The sequence below is a fragment of the Gorilla gorilla genome, chromosome 10, assembly GCF_029281585.2.
Source record: "Gorilla gorilla gorilla isolate KB3781 chromosome 10, NHGRI_mGorGor1-v2.1_pri, whole genome shotgun sequence".
In the NCBI taxonomy this organism is placed as follows: Eukaryota; Metazoa; Chordata; class Mammalia; order Primates; family Hominidae; genus Gorilla; species Gorilla gorilla.
The window spans coordinates 136,266,023-136,286,854 of NC_073234.2; the positions used below are offsets into that span (position 1 = coordinate 136,266,023).

Genomic DNA, 20,832 nt, shown 5'->3' on the forward strand with positions numbered 1-20,832 from the left:
GTCAGGAAACAACAGGTACTGGAGAGGATGTGGAGAAATAGGAACACTTTTACACTGTTGGTGGGACTGTAAACTAGTTCAACCATTGTGGAAGTCAGTGTGGCGACTCCTCAGGGATCTAGAACTAGAAATACCATTTGACCCAGCCATCCCATTACTGGGTATATATCCAAAGGACTATAAATCATGCTGCTATAAAGACACATGCACACGTATGTTTATTGTGGCACTATTCACAATAGCAAAGACTTGGAACCAACCCAAATGTCCAACAATGATAGACTGGATTAAGAAAATGTGGCACATATACACCATGGAATACTATGCAGCCATAAAAAATGATGAGTTCATGTCCTTTGTAGGGACATGGATGAAATTGGAAATCATCACTCTCAGTAAACTACTGCAAGGACAAAAAACCAAACACCGCATGTTCTCACTCAGAGATGGGAATTGAGCAATGAGAACACACGGACACAGGAAGGGGAACATCACACTCTGGGGACTGTTGTGGGGTGGGGGGAGGGGGGAGGGATAGCATTAGGAGATATACCTAATGCTAAATGACGAGTTAATGGGTGCAGGACACCAGCATGGCACACGTATACATATGTAACTAACCTGTACGTTGTGCACATGTACCCTAAAACTTAAAGTATAATAATAAACAAAAACAAAAACAAAAACCTCATGAGCTTTCCTGAACTCATCTTAAATTTAAGTCTTTTTCTTTAAATAACCGAAGGTGGGAAATAGCATACTAAAATTCCTAACTCTGCAGCTAAATGATTTTTTCAGTATGTATGTACATGTGACAACACATTCTTTCACTGGACTAGTCAACAACTATATTAAGAAACAATAAGATACGGACTGTAAAACAGTGCAGTCACTTTGGAAAACAGTTCAGCTCCTCAAATTGTTAAACACAGAGTTACCATATGACCCAGCAATCCCACTCCTAGGTATAGTCAAGAGAATTGAAAACACATGTACACATATACAAAAAAAAAATGAACACAAATGTTCAAAGCAGCAGTACTCATGATAACCCAAAGGCAGAAATAACCCAAATGTCCACCACTGAGAAATAAACAAATTGTGCCATATCCATGCAATGGAATATTTTGGGCCATAAAAAGGAGTAAAATATGGCCTAGCGTGGTGGCTCATGCCTGTAAACCAGACACTTTGGGAGGCCGAGGCGGGTGGATCACGAGGTCAGGAGTTCAAAACCAGCCTGGCCAAAATGGTGGAACCCCGTCTCTACTAAAAATACAAAAATTATCTGGGCTTGGTGGCAGCACCTGTAATCCCAGCTACTCGGGAGGCTGAAGCAGGAGAACTGCTTGAACCCGGGGGATGGAGGCTGCAGTGAGCTGAGATTGCGCCACCGTACTCCAGCCTGAGCGACAGAGTGAGACTCTGTCTCAAAAAAAAAAAAAAAAAGCAGTAAAATACTAATACTTGCTTGACATGGATGAACCCTAAAAACATGAAAGCCAAGTGAAAGAAGTCAGACACAAAAGGCCATATATATTGGATGATTCCATTTATATGAAATGTCCAGAATAGGCGAGTAGATTAATAGTTACTTAGGGCTGGGGTGGGAAAATAAGGGAATGGAAAATGAATGTTCATGCGTATGGGTTTCTCTTTGACGGGGATAAAAATTAGTGATGATGATTGCACAACTAAAAACCAGAACTGTGGCCAGATGCGGTGGCAGCACTTTGGGAGCCCAAGGCAGGTAGATCGCTTGAGCTCAGGAGTTCAAGACCAGCCCGGGCAATATGGAAAAACCCTATCTCTACAAAAAATACAAAAATAGCTGGGTGTGGTGGTGTGCGCCTGTAGTCCCAAGCTACCTGGGGGGCTGAGGCGGAAGGATGGCTTGAGCTTGGGAGGCGGAGGTTGCAGTGAGACAAGATTGTGCCATTACACCCCAGCCTGGGCAACAGAGACCCGGTCTAAAAAAATAAAATAAAAATAAAAACATCGCTTGAACCCAGGGGGTTGCAGTGTGCCAAGATTGTGCCACTGTACTCCAGCTTGGGCAACAGAGTGAGACTCCATTTCATTCATTCATTCATTCATTCATTCATTCATTCATAAATAAATAACCATAGAATTCTATATTATGAAGGGATGAATTTTACGGTCCGTGAAAAACTTACTAAAAAAAGAAACAGGCTGGGTGCAGTGGCTCATATCTATAATCCCAGCACTTTGGGAAGCTGAGACAGGTGGATCACCTGAGGTCAGCAGTTCGAGACCAGCCCGACCAACATGGAGAAACCCCATCTCTACTAAAAATACAAAATTAGCCAGGTGTGGTGTGCATGCCTGTAACCCCAGCTACTCCGGAGGCTGAGGCAGGAGAATCGCTTGAACCCAGGAGGCGGAGGCTGTGGTGAGCCATGGCTGTGTGAGGAGGCTGTGGTGGCACTGAACTCCAGCCTGGGCAACAAGAGCGAAACTCCATCTCAGAAAAAAAAAAAGAAACAATGAGATATACAATACTTTGAACTATTAAAATCTTTATTATTCATCAGTTTTCTTTGCTAGTGTACTTTTAAGTTAAAAAATAGTTATATATATATATATATATATATATATATATATATATATATATATGCACAAAACATCTGGATTGTCTCCCCATCTCAACTCAGTTTTTCATTATAGAGTCCTGAAACCTTCATGTTATGGAAGTATGATAAACTAAAGGCCAAGTTATAATTATTTTTTGTAAAAGGGTGGAAAGAGAAATTGCCTCAGTTTGTTCATTCATCTGAATTACGTTAAATTACTTGACTGTGTAAGTCAGAAGTTCTGGAATATGAAACAAAATGTATTAATTGGGCAAGTCTCAGTCTGTGCTTTATACAATTAGCCCAATGTTACAAAAACAAGTATCCCTTGTTATCCAAATCTATTCAGTTCCTGAGTTTGGAAAGTGAAAGGTCAAACACAGAGTGGTAACTGAGTTTCCTTTGGTCAGAGAGGCTCAATATCTGACAAGCTAGCAATTACTTCTTTCTTCAAAGCAAAATAAGCATCAATATAACATAGCTTTCTGCTTTTACCACTAATCAATAGCCCGAGTCACAGGATTATTGGCTTGTATATTTAAGTGTGCACCTGTACTATTAGGCATTTAAGGCAAAATTTGACACTAAATAAACTATTACATCTAAAACTTCCATCATGTCCCAATATTTCTTGATATCTGGAATAGTAAATTTGAGGATCTGCAGGCTGAATTATTTTAGATCACCAATATAGACTGTGTACAGTATTCCAGATAGAAAATAAATGGTTTAAAATTGTGATGGCAAGAAGGGCTCAAAATTTGAAACTGTGGCCCAGAATCGTGCATACAAAGTTGGCATTTTTTAGGTAGATAAGAAGAGGGAACACAGTTATAAACATCCCCTGAAGGTGTACTTGATTCATAAAAGTAATAATGGCAACAAGCACCACAAAGTTAAAGACATCTACAGACAATTATTAGAAACTTGTTCCTTCACCTAAGATAAGGGCAGAACATTACACTATACACTAAGAGGCTACAGATAATGGAGGAGAAGAGTTTACTCATAGGTTATAAAATGTTCCCCAAAAACATGGTCCTGAAGAAATTATTTTTCAATAATAGTAGAAAAGGAAAAATTAGTCCATTTGGGCTGCTATAACAAAATACCTTAGACTAGGTAATTGTAAACAACAGAAATGTGTTTCTTCCAGCTCTAGAGACAGGGAAGTCCAAGATCCAGGTGCCAGTAGATTCTATGTCTGGTAAGGACTCACTCTGTTTCATCGATGGCAGCTTCTCGGTGCATCCTCACATGGTGGAATGGGCTAACAAGCACTTTTGGGCCTCTTTTATAAGGGCACTAATCCCATTAACGAGGGCTGTGCCTTCATCACTTAATCACTTACCAAAAGGCCCCCATCTCTTACACCACCACACTGGAGATTAGGTTTCAACATAGGAATTGGGTGGGTGGAGGGAGGGGACACATTCAGACCACAGCACACAGTATTGAAAACAGAGGCCTTAACAAACATTCACAGTTAATAGAAAAAACCGCCATTTTTAAAATGCAGAAGGACCTGCTGATTAGTGACTTAGAAACTGGAGGAGGCAGTACACATACAAAACAACTTCAACTATACATTTTGCACTATATTTCTAGGTTGAAATATATTAAATTACAGCCTCAAACTAGTAGACTCAGTTAGTTAGCATATCCCCAGGAGTGCAGATACAAGAGGACCTCCGTGCCTATGCTTCATTCAACAGTGTTCACGGTGAACGGATCACAGTTCCGCTACATGTCTGGGTTCACAGGTAGGAGATATACATATACAAGTTATAACATAGAGTGACATTTCTATACATTCACATTAGATAAAAAGTACATGTTTGCTATCCCCATTCTGTCTTAGAAAACACAATTACCTGTTACATCTATTCTTGATACAATCTTTTGTGATTTAAGACTTGCCTATCATCACAGTCTCCTTCACTTCTATTCTCTCCTTGACCCATTCATATCTACTCTACTGAGAATGTGCGTGTCAAGATTATGAGTGATGCTCAAAGCCAATATTCCTGCTGTTATTCAACTTAACCTCTCTGTAGCATCTGACAGTCCCTCCTTCTTGAAATTTTCAGCTTTTGGTTTCTCCGACACCACCATCTACTGGTTTCCTCCCACCTCACTGGCTGTTCCTGCTCAGTCACATCTGCCAGATCCTTTCTCCTAGAGTTCCCAGGGCACTAGGTGTCCTCCTCTTCCCAGTGTACACAATTTCCCCAGTGATCTTAGAAAGTCCAATGGTTTCAAAACATTTGTTCTCAGGCCAGGCGGGGTGGCTCATGCCTGTAATTCCAGCACTTTGGGTGGTTGAGATGGGTGGATCGCTTGAGGTCAGGAGTTCGAGACCAACCTGGCCAACAAGTTGAAACCCTGTCCCGTCTCTACCAAACATACAAAAATTAGCCAGGCATGGTGGCGTGCGCCTATAACCCCAGCTACCTGGGAGGCTGAAGCAGGAGGATCGCTTGAACCCGGGAGGCGGAGGTTGCAGTGAGCCAGGGTCGTGCCACTGCACTCCAGTCTGGGCAACAGAGCGAGATGCCTCCCAAAAATAAATATAACATAACATAACATAACATAACATAACATAAAACAAAACAAAACAAAACATTTGTTCTCTGCTGCTTAATCATAAACCTACACCTGTAGCCCTGGCTTCTTCCTGGAATGCCAGTCATATATTTGATTGCAAATTTGATATCTCTAATTGGTTAATAGGTATCTTAAACTTAAAACGGACAAAATAGAACTCTCGATTTTTCTCAAAAACCTGCTTTCCCCCCAGTTTTCACTGTTTCAGTAAAGGCACCATCCACCCTAGCATTAATGGCAAAATCTACAGCACAAGTAAATGAACCATACCTCCAAAACATAGCCTAAACCCTTCCACTTCTGTTTCCCCGTTATTAGCACCCTAATTCAAGTCACTACCAACTACACTACTGCAATAGTCTCCTAACTAGTCTTACTCCCATTCTCCTTCGCTCAACCCACACACAACCAATTCTTTATGCCTGAAGTGCATTACTGTGCCTGTTTAAAATCCTCTAATAACCTCCCATCGCGCTGATAAAACCCAAGCTCCTGTCTACTTATCTGATCTCAATCTTACCCTTCTTTCCCGACTGCCCACCCCCCACACCCCACACACATGGCTGAGTGCCCTTTGACTTCTCAATACAAACCCTATGTCAGTTTCACTGGTCTTCTTTCTGCTTTTTAATACCCAACTCATTCCCACCGTAGGACTATTCCCTCTGCTTAGAATGTGCTTCCTATGATCTTTTTATGGCTGGCTTTTTTTTTTTTTTTTTTTTTTTTTAAAGCAAAAGACAAAAACCAACCACCAAAATGGATCTCAACAGAGCTCTAAAGCCAAGGGCGTGCCCAGCTCTCCCAACACAGCGACTCCTGGAGGCCAAGGGCCCACGGGCCTACATCCCCTCTCAGCACTGAACAGTGAGTTGACTTTTCTTTTTACAATTAAAAAAAAAAAAAAAAGCTGACTAATATTGCACAGGAGTAACAGAAACTGCCTAATTGGAAACAGAAACTATTTACATTGAATAAAAAGCATGGCTGCAGGCTGCATGTGCCACATTTACAGCATAGTGTGATGCACACTGTGACCGAACCATGGAGGCAGCTTCTGCACTTACACTGGAGCCACGTGTTTGCCACGAAAGTAAAGCAGAGGGCAAGAGGAGTGAGAGGGAGGGGTGTCGCATTCACTTCTGGTTCCGGAGCGGACTAGACAGCCAGCCCAGTCCTTGATAAGAGCCCGTCGCCACTGGTGGCACAGGTGGCCTGAATGTACCAGCTCATGTGACAAAGGGAGTGCAGCCCCAGCTTGTCTGTGGTCCCTGCTGCATTCACGGCGTTGGAGAGGTCCTGCTTGTTGGCAAACCCCAGGAGGACAGTATCCCAGAGCTCGTCCTCGGCCAGCAGCCTCATGAACTCCTCACAGGCCTCAATCATACGCCCTCTGTCAGTGCTGTCCACTACAAAAATCAGGCCTGTGTGTTCTGGAAGTAGTGGCACCACAGAGGTCGGATCTTGTCCGAGCCACCCACGCCCCACACAGTGAAGCTAATATTCTTGTACTCCATGGTTACCACGTTGAAGCCTATGGTGGGAATGGTGGTCACCATCTCCCCCAGCTTAAGCTTGTACTGGACTGTGGTCTTCCCTGCAGCACCCAGGCCCACCATGAGGATGCACATTTCTTTTCTGTCAAAAAGGCCCTTGAAGACGTTGGCAAAGATGTTATGTTCCCCATGCTTGTGGACAGGTGGAAGGACGCTGGGAGGGGTACCTCAGTGGCTGCTGCTCCGAGCCAGGTACTGGTTTTGCTCCCACCAGGGCTGGCTCTTTCTTGTTCTTCAGACAGCAACTTAAATGTCACCTTCTCAGACAGGCATTTTCTGCCTACCTAATTTCAGAGCCACCCCAATTACTATTTTAATTGCTTAGAATCCATTATTTATCTATCTATCTATCTATCTATCTATCTATCTATCTATCTATCTATCTATTTTTTTGAGGCACTGTCTTGCTCCGATGCCTAGGCTAGAGTGCGGTGGCGCAATCTTGCTCACTGCAAGCCTCCGCCTCCCGGGTTCAAGCGATTCTTATACCTTAGCCCCCAAGTAGCTGGGACCACAGGTGCATGCCACCATGCCCAGCTGATTTTTGTATTTTTAGTAGGGATGGGATTTTGCTGTGTTGGCCAGGCTGGTCTCAAAGTCCTGTCATTATTGATATTTTTCTTAGGGTTAGCTCTGTGAGAGCAGGGGCCTTGATGCTTCATTCACTGTTAGAACAGTGCCTGGCACATACATAACAAGAGCTCAGTAAATATTTTAAGTGACTGAATAATTGAAAAGTAGGGACATTCCAAGAGTAACAATAAAATAATTTTCTAACTTCATAAATTCATTTCCAACACATGCACAGTAATGACATATTTGTTTAGCATGGCAATTTTATCAAAGAGATATGCTGGGCTCTTTAAATAGATTTTCAATTATATTAAAAGCAAGGGAATTTTATTGTTTTAAATTGACGAAATAATCGACAGTGTCTGGTTTACTCGCATAGCTGCTAGTATTTCCATTTAAAATAGTTACCTTAGAATTTTAGAGCCTGAGCATGTTTTATTCTATAAAAGCTATGGAGAGTAAAACAGTAAGCTACGGTTGATCTGCTTACTTAGTGTATGCTATTTAAGAGTGGAAAGAGAAGTCTCAAAATTGGAGTTTTAAAAACTTGCAACAAATTAGATAAAATTTTTTAAGAATAACAAAGCTCTCAAGAAAAATCACTTTTTTAAAATAAAAAAATGGCTTGTGGAAAGCTGGCAAAATAGAATAGAAGTAGTCATGTTTTGAGCATTTAGTTGAGCCATTTATAAAGTTCTAAACTGGGTTCACAGAAATTCTTGGAACAGATTCCATATTTTTGTTTGCCAGATAGAGGGCAGGAAGAAAACACCCAACAGAGTTCACGTGGGTGGGAGTGTGGAGGTTTCTTTCAGGCCCTCATCTGGGTGTTTATATTGTGACAGCAAACTCTGTGGTTAAGCTTGTGCAGTAATTAAGTAGTATGTTTATTATAACTAAATCTCAATAGACTTTTCTAAGATTTCCCCTCAGGCTCAGGGAGAGGTGAAATAGGATTCTGACTTATAAACGCAGATAAATGAAGTTTTATGTTACTGAATACCCGCACCAATAGCCTCAAACTTCATTATGCATAAAACCAAACATAAGGAAAAGAGAAAAATAAATTCAAACAAAATAAACCAGAAGAAAGGGAGATGTAACATCAATTTCAACACTAATTAGAGAGGGAAAAAAAGAGAAGAATTTAGCGTCTCTTTGGGGAGGGTGGAAATATGAATTCAGTTTACTTTTATTTATTTATTTATTTATTTATTTTTTAAGACAGGGTCTCACTCTGTCACCCAGGCTGGAGTGCAGTGGTGTGATCTTGGCTTACTGCAACCTCTGCCTCCTGGGTTCAAGCAATTCTCCAGCCTCAGCCTCCCAAGTAGCTGGGACCACAGGTGTGTGCCACCACACCTGGCTAATTTTTGTATCTTTTGTAGAGACAAGGTTTCAACATGTTGCCCAGGCTGGTCTAGAACTCCTGAGCTCAAAGCAATCTGCCTGCCTTGGCCTCCCGAGGTGCTGGGATTACAGGCGTGAGTCACCACGTCTGGACTTATTTTTTATTTTTTTAAGTAGAGGCGGGTCTCACTCTGTTGCCCAGGACGGTTTGAAACTCCTGAGCTCAAGTGATCCTCCCACCTTGGCTTCTGAAAGTGCTAGGATTACAGGTGTGAGCCACCACACCTGGCCTTGGTTTAAAGTAACCACTGAACTGCCTTTGAATCTAGTAAAAAGGGAGCTAATATTTATAATTAATATTCCATAGCAGAGAACTGTCTTTCTGTTCTCCTGTACCTGAGTACCATAATCACCCTGGGTGTGTCCCCTGGCTTTCAAAATGCCACATTGAATCTGAACCGTGCTCATTTTAACTACCGAGATAAAGGAGATAATCACAAGTTTGGGGAGAGAGTGATTTTTATAAGTGGCTGAATGTCTGGTGACAGAAAAAGGGAAGTAAGGCATTATGTAAAACTTAAAACAAAATCTAGTCTTGTTCATCACACTGGTGTGAGATAAGGTGGTGGGGGTGCATGTGCACAAGTAAGAGCAGATTCTGACCTGCATTACTTACCAGCTTCTGATGAACTCAGCAGCCGAATCTATTAAAGGGAGAGGAAATTCACTAGCACTGCCCTGACAGAATCTCAAGGTTGCTCTGGTTGGTACTATAAGCAAAGTTGTATTTGCAGTGTTGTTCTCCAACAGCCACTTTCTAATGTACAGGATCGGGATATATCTCGAGCAGTCAGAAGAAAGGCCAAACCGCAGCCATAAGATCGCACTGAGGACTACAGGGACACCATGAGTCTAGAGTTATTCTCACAATCACAGAACTAAGACCTCAAGTTAAAGTGCTTGAACATGGCAGAGAGCCCAAGAAGGGTGGAATACCAAAACTGCTATTTCTTGTCCAATCTAATGACTGAGAATAGTGGTATCATTAACAGAATGGCAAGGGTTTACTTTAACTAACTTACTTGCCCCCCCACACTCCAGAAAGTGCTAGTCTATCTAACAAGTATTATTTTAGAATTGCTGTATTATTTTAGTCATCTGCATATTTTCAATGGACTTATAAATTAATCTATATATTTAACATAAGCCAAATTGACAATTTTCATAACTACTACTGATTGTTCCATTTCTCAAAAATCACAGTTAAATCCAAAAGGTTACAAAGGGAAAGGTTATATTTCTCACAGGTGCTTTAAATTACTGCTCTTTTACCATAGCTCATTATATCTAATGTGTAAGAAAATAGTAAGGAAAAAAATGCCTTAAAATTTTGTGCATAAATAACTTTTTATCACTTTAGTGTAATAACACTAATGATCAATGAGCAAGCTACAGGTGATTTGTGTAACACTCAATTTTGGGTTTTTTTTGGGCCATCTTTCAAGGCCCAGGATGTAATACAAACCTGATTACTATGTAAATATCCATCTCTACAAAAAATTTAAAAATTAGCTGGGCATGGTGGCACATGTCTATATTCTTAGACATGCTCAAGGAGGCTGAGATGGGAGGATTGCGTGAGCCCAGGAATTTAAGGCTGCAGTGAGCTATAGTCAACGCCCCTGCATTCCAGCCTGAGCAACCGAGATCCTCCCTCTAAAACCAGAGGAAGAAAACAAAAAACAAAAGAAAACAATAATAATAAAAAGTAAAACTAAACCTAAACTTTACCTGATACTCTCTTTCCCTCTAACAAAGTTACTAGAGATGGGCTCAACTCTAACAAGCATCTGAATCAGTACTCTAAAGGTAAAAAATAATTTCAGGTAATCGATACCAACTTCTACAAAGTTGTAGCCAACTGGCAACACAATTTCTGAAGACATTCTATTGTTTAAGTAGATACGAATAGATTAATGAGCCACCACAGAGGCAAGTGAAATAGGATGATCCATCTACACTAGCAATGGCTTAAAGTTACCAATATATAGCAAATACAGGTAAAATGTAGACATGTTGAGAAGATTTCCTTTGAATTTTACTTAGAAAATCCAAATAGCTCTAAAAAACAGGTCAATATATACTCTGTACGAAGTGATTTTTGCACGTGGCATCTGAAAATATGTCCAAGAAAATTTCTAGCTTCTATCAGCATGCTAGTTAGCTATGAGGAAACTTGACTAGTGCACAATGCACGTAGTCTTTACCTTTTGGGACCAGGAAAATCCTATTTATCCGAGACTCCTGAAAACCACTCTGGGTTACAGGTTCTGGATCTTCTCACACATACCCTCCCCCTACAATTCTCATGTCCTCAGGCCTTACCACTTCTTTGTGACAGCTGCTGCTTTATAAAGACATAATTCTAGTGTGAAGTATTTCTACTGGAAAATCTGGGATTGACAGGATGTTGACAAGGACTCAGTAAAAATAACCATTCCTAACAGAGTGTGTAGATACAAACAGGCAGTCACTGGTCAGAAGTTTTCCTCAGCTGAGTCACCCGGCCATGGAAAACCCCAAGTTTGCACCTGAGAGGCTCTGAAATACTACCCAGTGGAGTGCAAATATAAAACACATTAGGCTTGGAGAAACTGTTCTAAAGCAACTTGTTGGACCAGCTAGATTTAGAAATATAATGGATGGTTGGTAAAAGGTAACTCTGAGGGCTGCCAAGGGAACTCAGTTCCAAAAACCCTTCCCATAAAATTAGGCTTTCCAGAGACACACATCTTAGATGTTCCAGAGGTTTATGAGTCCTCTCTGCTGCCCCTTTCAAATCTAAATACTTACTCAAAGTCTCTAGAGCCATCTGTTAAGGCCAAAGGAAATCTTCTCAACATGTCTACACCATAGAAGTTTATGCCGCATTGTAAGGAAGTCTAAAAGGCCAAATGAATGCACAGCTACTTTGGAGGCTGAGGTGGGAGGACTGCTTGAGCCCAAGAGTTCAAGACCAGCCTGGACAACATAGTGAGACCAGCCTTTAAAAAAAAAAAAAAAAAAGCCAAATGCTGCTATTCTGGATTTCATACTGTGAAAAAGAATGAAAGAATGTTAGGTTTTCTGACAGTGGACGTTAGGGTTTCTCAAACACTTTCCCTTTTTAAATGTGAGTAACATCCTACATTAGTTTCCTACTGCTGCTGTAGAAATTACCACAAATACTGACTTTACACAAGCTTATTCTCATAGTTGCGGAGGTCATGAATCTGAAATCGGTTTTATAGGGCTGGTTCCCTGTGAGGGCTGAGGGAAGAATGTGTCCTTGCCTTTTTCATCTTCTAGAGGACCACCTGCATTCCTTGGCTCACATTCCCTTCATCGATCACTACAACCTCTTGTTTCCATCGTCAAATCTGCTACCACTCACTCTGGTGTGCCCACCTCTTCCAAGGACCTGTGTGATTATATTGGGCCAACAGAGATAATCCAGGATAATCTCCTCATCTCAAAAATATTAATTTGATGCCATCTGCAAAGTCTCCTTTCCTATATTCATAGGTTCTAGAGATTAGGACATGGACATCTTTTAGGGGTCATTATTCAGCCTACCACACAATTACCAGATTTAAAATTCTATGAAGTACACTTACCTACAGTATCTCGTTTAGATATTTACGAGGTGTTATCATTCCTAATGAATGAGAATGCGAGTCTAGAAACTTCATTGCTTAGCCACAGTGATATAGTCAAAAAACTAGAACTCAAACTAGAGCATATGGCCCTAGAGACCATGTAGCAGCAGCACACACCACTTCTCCACCAGGCTGCCTGTAAATCACTGGCCTTTGGCCTCTCATTTTCTTATACAGCTTTTTTTTTTTTTTAATCATACTCATAGTCCAAACTGCAATCTACCAAAAAAAGTAGCCCACATCAGAGATTCCTCATATGTTCTCAGGTCATGGCTCCCTTAAAATCTCAGTCATTTTTTTGTGGCATACCTGAGGCCAAAAGAAATGCCTAATAGCTCTGTTCAGTCGAAGCAGTATTTGTGTCCTAACAGCTCAGGAGCTTCTGGGCACTCCACCACTTCTCAAATCTTAGAATCAGATGGAACACTGCCACTCTCATTTCCTGTTTCATTTTTTTTTGTTTTTTTGAGACAGGGTTTCACTCTGTCACCCAGGCAGGAGGGCAGTGGCACAAACACGACTGACTGGAGCCTTGACCTCCCCGGCTCAGGTGATACTCCCAGCTCATCCTCCTGAGTAGCTGGGACTACAGGTGAGCGCTACCACACCTGGCTAATTTTTGCATTTTTTGTAGAGACAGGGTTTTGCCACATTGCCTAGGCTGGACTTGAACTCCTGGGCTCAAGCGATCTGCCCGCCTCAGCCTCCCAAAGTGCTGGGATTACAGGCATAAGCCACCGTACCTGGCCCATTTCACACTGATTTTCAAACAGTACTTTTATTTCACAGCAATGGCCAAAATCCCAGCTTTGCAAAGATATGGCATCATCAAAAGGAATTTAGTGATTTAATGCTGAATTGTGAACTACCTTAAGCTATTAGTTTGTATGATATCTAACAGATGTCATTGTGTTTCACTGAAGGTTAAAAATACTCTGTGATAGCCCCATGAGTTTGAACCTGCAGGCCCGCGCTCCTCACATTACTGCTTGTACACTCCTGTTCTGACGAAAGTGTGCTCTCTGTTATGCAAAGTGCATAGCTGAAGCTCCAGATAATGGGCTCAGACAAATAATTTAGGAAACTCCCAGTTTGTCATCGCACATAGTTACATGCCAATTTGACATTTTCTATTAAAGATATATATCTTTATTATATTTATATATTCATATATATTAATTTATATATACATATTTTACATATATAAATACATGTATTATATATGAAATATATATTTCATATATACATATATATATTATATATATGTATATTATATATACACATATGTATATTATATATACACATATGTATATTATATATACACAAATAATATGTATATTATATATACACAAATAATATGTATATTATATATACACAAATAATATGTATATTATATATACACATATATGTATATTATATATACACATATATGTATATTATATATACACATATAATATGTATATTATATATACACATATAATATGTATATTATATATACACATATAATATGTATATTATATATACACATATAATATGTATATTATATATACACATATAATATGTATATTATATATACACATATAATATGTATATTATATATACACATATAATATGTATATTATATATACACATATAATATGTATATTATATATGAAATATATATTTCATATATATATATATTTTAAGATGGATTTTCACTCTTGTCGCCCAGGCTGGAGTGCAATGGTGCATTCTCGGCTTACTGCAACCTCCACCTCTTGGGTTCAAGCAATTCTTCTGCCTCAGCCTCCTGAGTAGCTGGGATTACATGCACCCGCCACCATGTCTGGCTAATTTTTTTGTATTTTTAGTGGAGACAGGGTTTGACTGTGTTGGCCAGGCTGGTCTTGAACTCCTGACCTCAGGTGATCCGCCCGCCTCAGCCTCCCAAAGTGCTGGGGTTACAGGCATGAGCCACCACGCCCAGCCTAAAGATACATTCTTTACCATCATCTTATCTGCTCATCCACTTTTTTTCCTAAGGCAAGCAAATGAAGGAAAATGTATATGGTAAATATTTGATTTCTAAGTCTACAGAACTATATTACATCTACAAGCAGAGAATTCCTGTTAGACAAATAAAGTACACTGACATTTTTATCTGCCCAAAGGAATTGCACTTATTCAAATGTCACATGGACAAACATCTGACACCAAACGTAAAATTTTTTCCTTAGTAACTTCTAAAAATGTATACAATAGTAGCAAAACAAGAAGCTGTAACAAACCATAGTATTCCTAATTCTTTTGATATAAATTTTAGACTAAGAAGATATGATGCGCACCAAAGCACATGGAAAGGAAGTTTCAGCATTTGTTCAAAATAATTCATGGATCTTCTAGACCAGTGGTTCTCAAAGCTGATGGTGTATCCAAATCACCTGGAGGATTTGTTAAAACGCAGATCACTGTGCCTACCCCAGAGTTTCTGGTTCAGCAGATCTGGGGCAGATCCAAGCATTCATAAATTTCTAAAAAGTTCCCAGGCAATACAGATGCTACTACCAGTCCAAAGACCATACCTTAAAAATCAGTTTCAGATAAAATTCACATTTTCATAGCAATTCAGAAAAACTACTGAATATATTGTGAAAGCAAGTGAGATGAATTTGTATTTGGAATAGCAAAAAACAACAACAAAACCCAACCCCCAAAACCACCACATGAAAACAAACACCACCACCACCACACACACACACACACACACACACACACACACACACACACGGGGAAAAAAAAGGCCAGAGGGAGAAGAAAACCCCACAGTGAGAGTCAGTTCCCCAAACAGGATAAACCTAGCTACTCAAACTGAATTACTCATGACTGTGCAAGTTATCAATGTACCCTTTATTGATGGCTCTTCAAGGAGTAAATGTGAGAACACATGTGGCAGCCTCCTGTGATGTAGGCAGAGGAAATTGACCCAAGGAAATCAGAAAAGCCAAGGGTTTACCATGAAGCACCTAAAAAATTCTCCTAAACAATTTTAGAATGCTCAAGAAACTGTTTTGGTGATATGTGTTGAATTATATGTATCTATATACATACTCTAGTAGTCTGATGTTAAGTAAATCTAGTCCTGCCAACATACAATGGAGAAGTAAGCAAGCCAACAGCACAGGTTTTTTTTCTTTTTAAGTCATGGCAGCTATGTGCTGTGTGACCACCTTCCTTTTGCAACAGCTACACCTATAAATCACTAAAACAATAATTGATGAGCAAGAGCCTGAGGTGCTATCAAAGCCAAATACATGTTAAATTATATATTCTGTATATTTTATTAAGGCAAGAAACCATTTTAATAATACTAAAAAGATTTTCAAAAAGACTCAAGCAAAAATGACTGTCAATTGGGTCTAAAATTCAGTCAGCTTGAATGCCCCAAAGTCTAAGGAAGCATCATGAAGTTACAAGCCTTTCCAAAGGTCAACAAGAAGAAGCTAACTTCCTATTATTCCTACTCCTTTTAAATAACAGTCATTACCAAGTGTTTCCGAAGCGGGGCATTTGTTTTGTTATAATCAAAACCTGCTCAACTGAGGAAAAACAGTGCAATGAGAATATTCTTATATTTATGACATTCAAGATCACTATTTGGACCTAAGAACACGTCAGTATTTTTATAGCACCTGCATGTAACTGTTTCATGACGACCCTCCACAAGGGGCAGGGAAGGGACAGGGAAGGAAGAAGCATGCGGGGCTTTCCTGACCCTACTTCTAGTGTGTAGGAAAGAGGAGAGGGAACTCAGTATCCCTCCAGCCACTGTTTCTTCTCCTTGTATGGACGGATCACTAGACCCCAGAGAGTGCAAGAATGATAAGGGAAGGGGACTATCAGTGATTAATCCTTGTACTAATAACTTATAAAGTACATCCCCTCAGTATAAGAGATTCCATATAGCACAATAAATGAACAGAAATAATAGTTTCCTGGCATTTTCCAACTATTCAATTAGAAACTGACAAATGTATAAAAAACAATTTTTGTCAAGTAAATCATAGGCCCTGGCTATTTAGCACTATGACCTCAAAGCTTAATTTTCAAATAAAATGACTGGTCTTAAGAAAAACAGGCCAGGCGCTATGGCTCACGCCTGTAATCCTAGCACTTTGGGAGGCCGAGGCGGGCAGGTCACATGAGGTCATGAGTTCAAGACCAGCCTGGCCAACATGGTGAAACCCTATATCTACTAAAATACAAAAACTGGCCAGGCATGATGGCAGTTGCCTGTAATCCCAGCTACTTGGGAGGCTGACACGGGAGAATCGCTTGAACCCGGGAGATGGTGGTTGCAGTGAGCTGAGATCATGCCACTGTGCACTCCAGCCTGGGCAGCTGAGCAAGACTCCATCTCAAAAAAAAAAAAAAAAGAAAGAAAAGAAAAGAAAAACAGTACTTACTTCAGAAATGTGTTCAGTACTTTTTCTGGCAGTAAAACAACCTTTTTGTTTCTCCTACACAGAGAAATTATTTCACTCATGCAAACGAATGGGGGTGTACTTGAAGCCCCAGAGCCACATGGGGTGGTCTCATTGTCAGATTCTGTGGCTGTTTACCATGAACATACTTTCTGGAATGCATCTGAGAAAATCTCAAGACTAAATGCAATTCTGAAAAGGCCCAGGGAGTGAATCGTGATTAATGTAAGCCAGCACTGTTCAACAGAACTCTGCGATCATGAAAACATTCTAGTAATATTACAGCACTGTCCAATCAGGTAGCCACTAGCCCCATGGGACTACTGAGCACTTGAAATGCGGTGAGTGCAACTAAGGAACTTAATCTGTAGTTGTACTTAATTTTAATGAACTTAAATTTAAATAGCCCCATGTGGCCAGTGGCTATCTTGCTGGACAGCACAAACCTAAATGCAGATTCCAGTCCCCTTGTGGCTTAGGCTTATGATGCAATTCTGGCCAATGAGACAGAAGGAAAAGATTTCCCTTAATCTGAAAGAAAAAAAAAAAAAAAGAAACACAAAGAAGAGAAGGTTCTTTTTTTGTGGTCTTGAGGATGTGATGTCTCGGAAATGTTGCAGTTATCCTGCAAACAGCAGCACAGCAAGCCTAGAGGTGAGGTTAACATGCTGGAGGGCAGAGCAGAAGAATACACAGAACATGGACCCTTACTACGCACTGAGCCACCTGGCCACTGGTGTGGAGATGAACAATTTTCATCTATTTTTTTATTTTTTTATTTTTTTTTTTAGAGACAGAGCGAGACTCTGTCTCAAAAAATAAAAATAAAAATTTAACTATGGGACAAGATTCTGGAATGATGGCAGCATTCAGGGCATAGTTGGTTTGAATCCTCCTGAATTTTCCCATAAAAACAGATTGAGCAATCTGGATACAAAACTGAAAATCTGCACCTACAACAAAGCTAAGTGATCAGGTAGCCTCACAAAACCCAAAAGACAAGCAGATGGGGACAAACTACTGACTGCTAAAGACTGGTGTGCAATTGCCATCTGTGTGAGAAGCAGCAAAGGGAAGCAACAGGGTATTTGATGAATCTGAAATTAGGAAAACCCCAAATAAGACAACAGGTACTGGCAAGCAAGGTGAGCTGAACTAGGAATAGCAGTTGAACTTTAAAGGAGCTCTGTACATTCCAACTTATGGCCTGTACAAGGGGATGGAGCGATAGGTACCCTCTAAACTAAAAGCTAACCATCTGAAGCTCTCTTTCAGGACAAAGTCTTGTACTGAGGAGAAACTACTGGGAACAGAATCCAGCAGAACAGAGACAGGAGAAGAAAAGGAAGAAGGTGGCCCAAATAAAGAACCAGGAAGAGTAATGACCAGATGTCTGAAAGTGCTAGGATTCCCTCTTCCCCTCCACCAGAAAAGTCAAAAGAGGGAGCTCTAGAGCCAGAAAGCTAAAGTCTTCCTGCCCACTTCTCTCTGTTTATGAAAATTAATTTCCTGCAAATCAAAACCACAATGTGATACCATCTCACACCAGTCAGAATGGCGATTATTAAAAAGTCAAGAAACAACAGATGCTGGCGAGGCTGTGGAGAAACAGGAATGCTTTTACACTGTTGGTGGGAATGTAAATTAGTTCAACCACCGTGGAAGACACTGTGGTGATTCCTCAAGAATCTAGAAGCAGAAATACCATTTGACCTAGCAATCCCATTACTGGGTACATATCCAAAGGAATATAAATCATTCTATTATAAAGACACATGCATGTGTTTGTTTATTGCAGCACTATTCATAATAGCAAAGACATGGAATCAACCCGAATGCCCATCAATGCTAGACTGGATAAAGAAAATGTGGCACATATACACTACTATGCAGCCATAAAAAGAAATTAGATCATGTCCTTTTCAGGGACATGGATGGAGCTGGAAGCCATCATCCTCAGCAAACTAACACAGGAACAGAAAACCAAATACCACATGTTCTCACTCATAAGCGGGAACTGAACAATGAGAACACATGGACACAGGGAGGGGAACAACACACACCAGAGCCTGTCACAGGGGTGGGTGGAAGGAGAGCATCAGGATAAACAGCTAATGCATGCGGGGCTTAATACCTCGGTGATGGGTTGACAGGTGCAGCAAACTACCATGGCACATGTTTGCCTATGTAGCAAACCTGCATGTCCTGCACATGTATCCTGGAACTTAATATATATTTAAAAAGAAAGAAAATTAATTTTCATTAAAAATGAACAACAGGAAAGCACTGTGGTTTTATCTCAAAGTCATTATTTTAAAAAGAGAGAAAAGGAGGCAGAGAGCATCTGTAAAAACAATGAAAACATACCAGAAAAAAAACATGCCTTTAAAACAGGTAAAAACTGGTAAAAACAATGAAAACATACCAGAAAAAAAACATGCCTTTAAAACAGGTAAAAACTGTAACACAATATTATTTTGAAATTTTAAATTTTTTAAGAAAATGACATCATGGCTGGGCACTGTGGCTCACGCCTGTAATTCCAGCATTTTGGGAGGCCGAGGTGGTCAGAAGTTCAAGATCAGCCTGGCCAACATGGTGAAACCCCATCTCTAAAAATACAAAACTTAGCCAGGTGTGATGGCGGGCACCTGTAATCCCAGCTACTCAAGAGGCTGAAGCAGGACGCTTGAACCCGGGAAGCGGAGGTTGCAGTGAGCCAAGATCGCAACATTGCACTCCAGCCTGGGTAACAAAAACAAGACTCCATCTCAAGAAAAGAAAAAAAAAACAAAGAAAATGACATCATATGAAGAGGCAACATAAATCTGAATTAGAACAACTCAAAAGGGGTGATAAAACTCAGAAATTTCAGAAATGAACACTAAACTAAAAGAAACACAAGAATGAACAACCAACGGGTAACAGATAATGCCTTAAAGAAACTAGAAAGTAAATAGGATGGAAAAGTTAAGAGAGGGATAAAAAGATTAGAGAGCGGCAATCTATAGAAAAACAGGCAAAGAAGATCCAAAATGTATACAATAGGAGTCCCCAAAGAAGAAAATCAAAGCAAGGAACCATAACAAAAACTAAAAACAATAACTAAAGAGAATATCATTAGTCTCTGACAGCAACGCTCTATGGAAGAACATAATAGAGAAAACGAAATGTGAGCTGAGAATTTATAAGCAGCCAAACTATGAAGTGAAACTGCAGGGTCACATGGTAAATTTGTTTAACTTTTTATGAATCAGTTTCTTTTTATAATCTATCAGTATTTACTTATTTAGTCACTCTAGGGTCCTTATAAGAGATGGTTATGTTTTCAATTTTGTTCTGCCTCATTGCATTTCTTGAAGGCATAGTAAGAAAATCTCTCTATGGGTAAATTTTAATTTTTTTACTATAAAGAAAACATACAGATTAAGTATTCTTCATCCAAAATGCTTGAGACCAGAAGTGTTTCAGATCTCCCTCTTTTTTGGGGTGGCGGGGGGTGGTAGTTTCAGAATATTTGTATTATACTTACTGGTTGAACACTGCAAATCGAAAAATCCAAAATCCAAAATGCTACAATAAGCTTTTCCTTTCAGCATGATGTTGGAGCTCAAAAAGTTCTGCATTTTGGATAATTTTGGATTTTGGGATATCAGATGCTCAACCTGTACTGTGCTATGAGAGAAAAAATTAAAAATGCTTACATACCTTCCTTATAAGATAAAGATGACTGAATCTATGTAAATAGTCTTTTCAAGCAATAACTGAAGTTAAGAATTGTGACAGTATACAGCAGTGTGCATTATTACTTTGACAAAAAAGTTTTTGTTTTTTCAAACAGTACTTGAAACACAAATCCTATGGGAACCACTGATATCAAATAATTCTTTTTGAAACTTATCTCTACAGCCATTATTATCCCAATTAAAAAGGAAGCTACACTACACCTAAACACAACAGAAAACATACAGACTCAAAAAGTCTAGCTGGGGCC

At 39.9% G+C, this 20,832-nt stretch overlaps 1 protein-coding gene and 1 pseudogene across 6 annotated transcripts in view; both read right to left on the reverse strand.

Annotated features, from left to right (window-relative positions):
* SPPL3 (signal peptide peptidase like 3) overlaps positions 1–20,832 on the reverse strand; it is a 137,815-nt gene that overhangs the window by 75,710 nt on the left and 41,273 nt on the right. The window lies entirely within an intron of this gene.
* LOC129525889 (ADP-ribosylation factor 1-like) lies at positions 507–13,497 on the reverse strand (annotated as a pseudogene).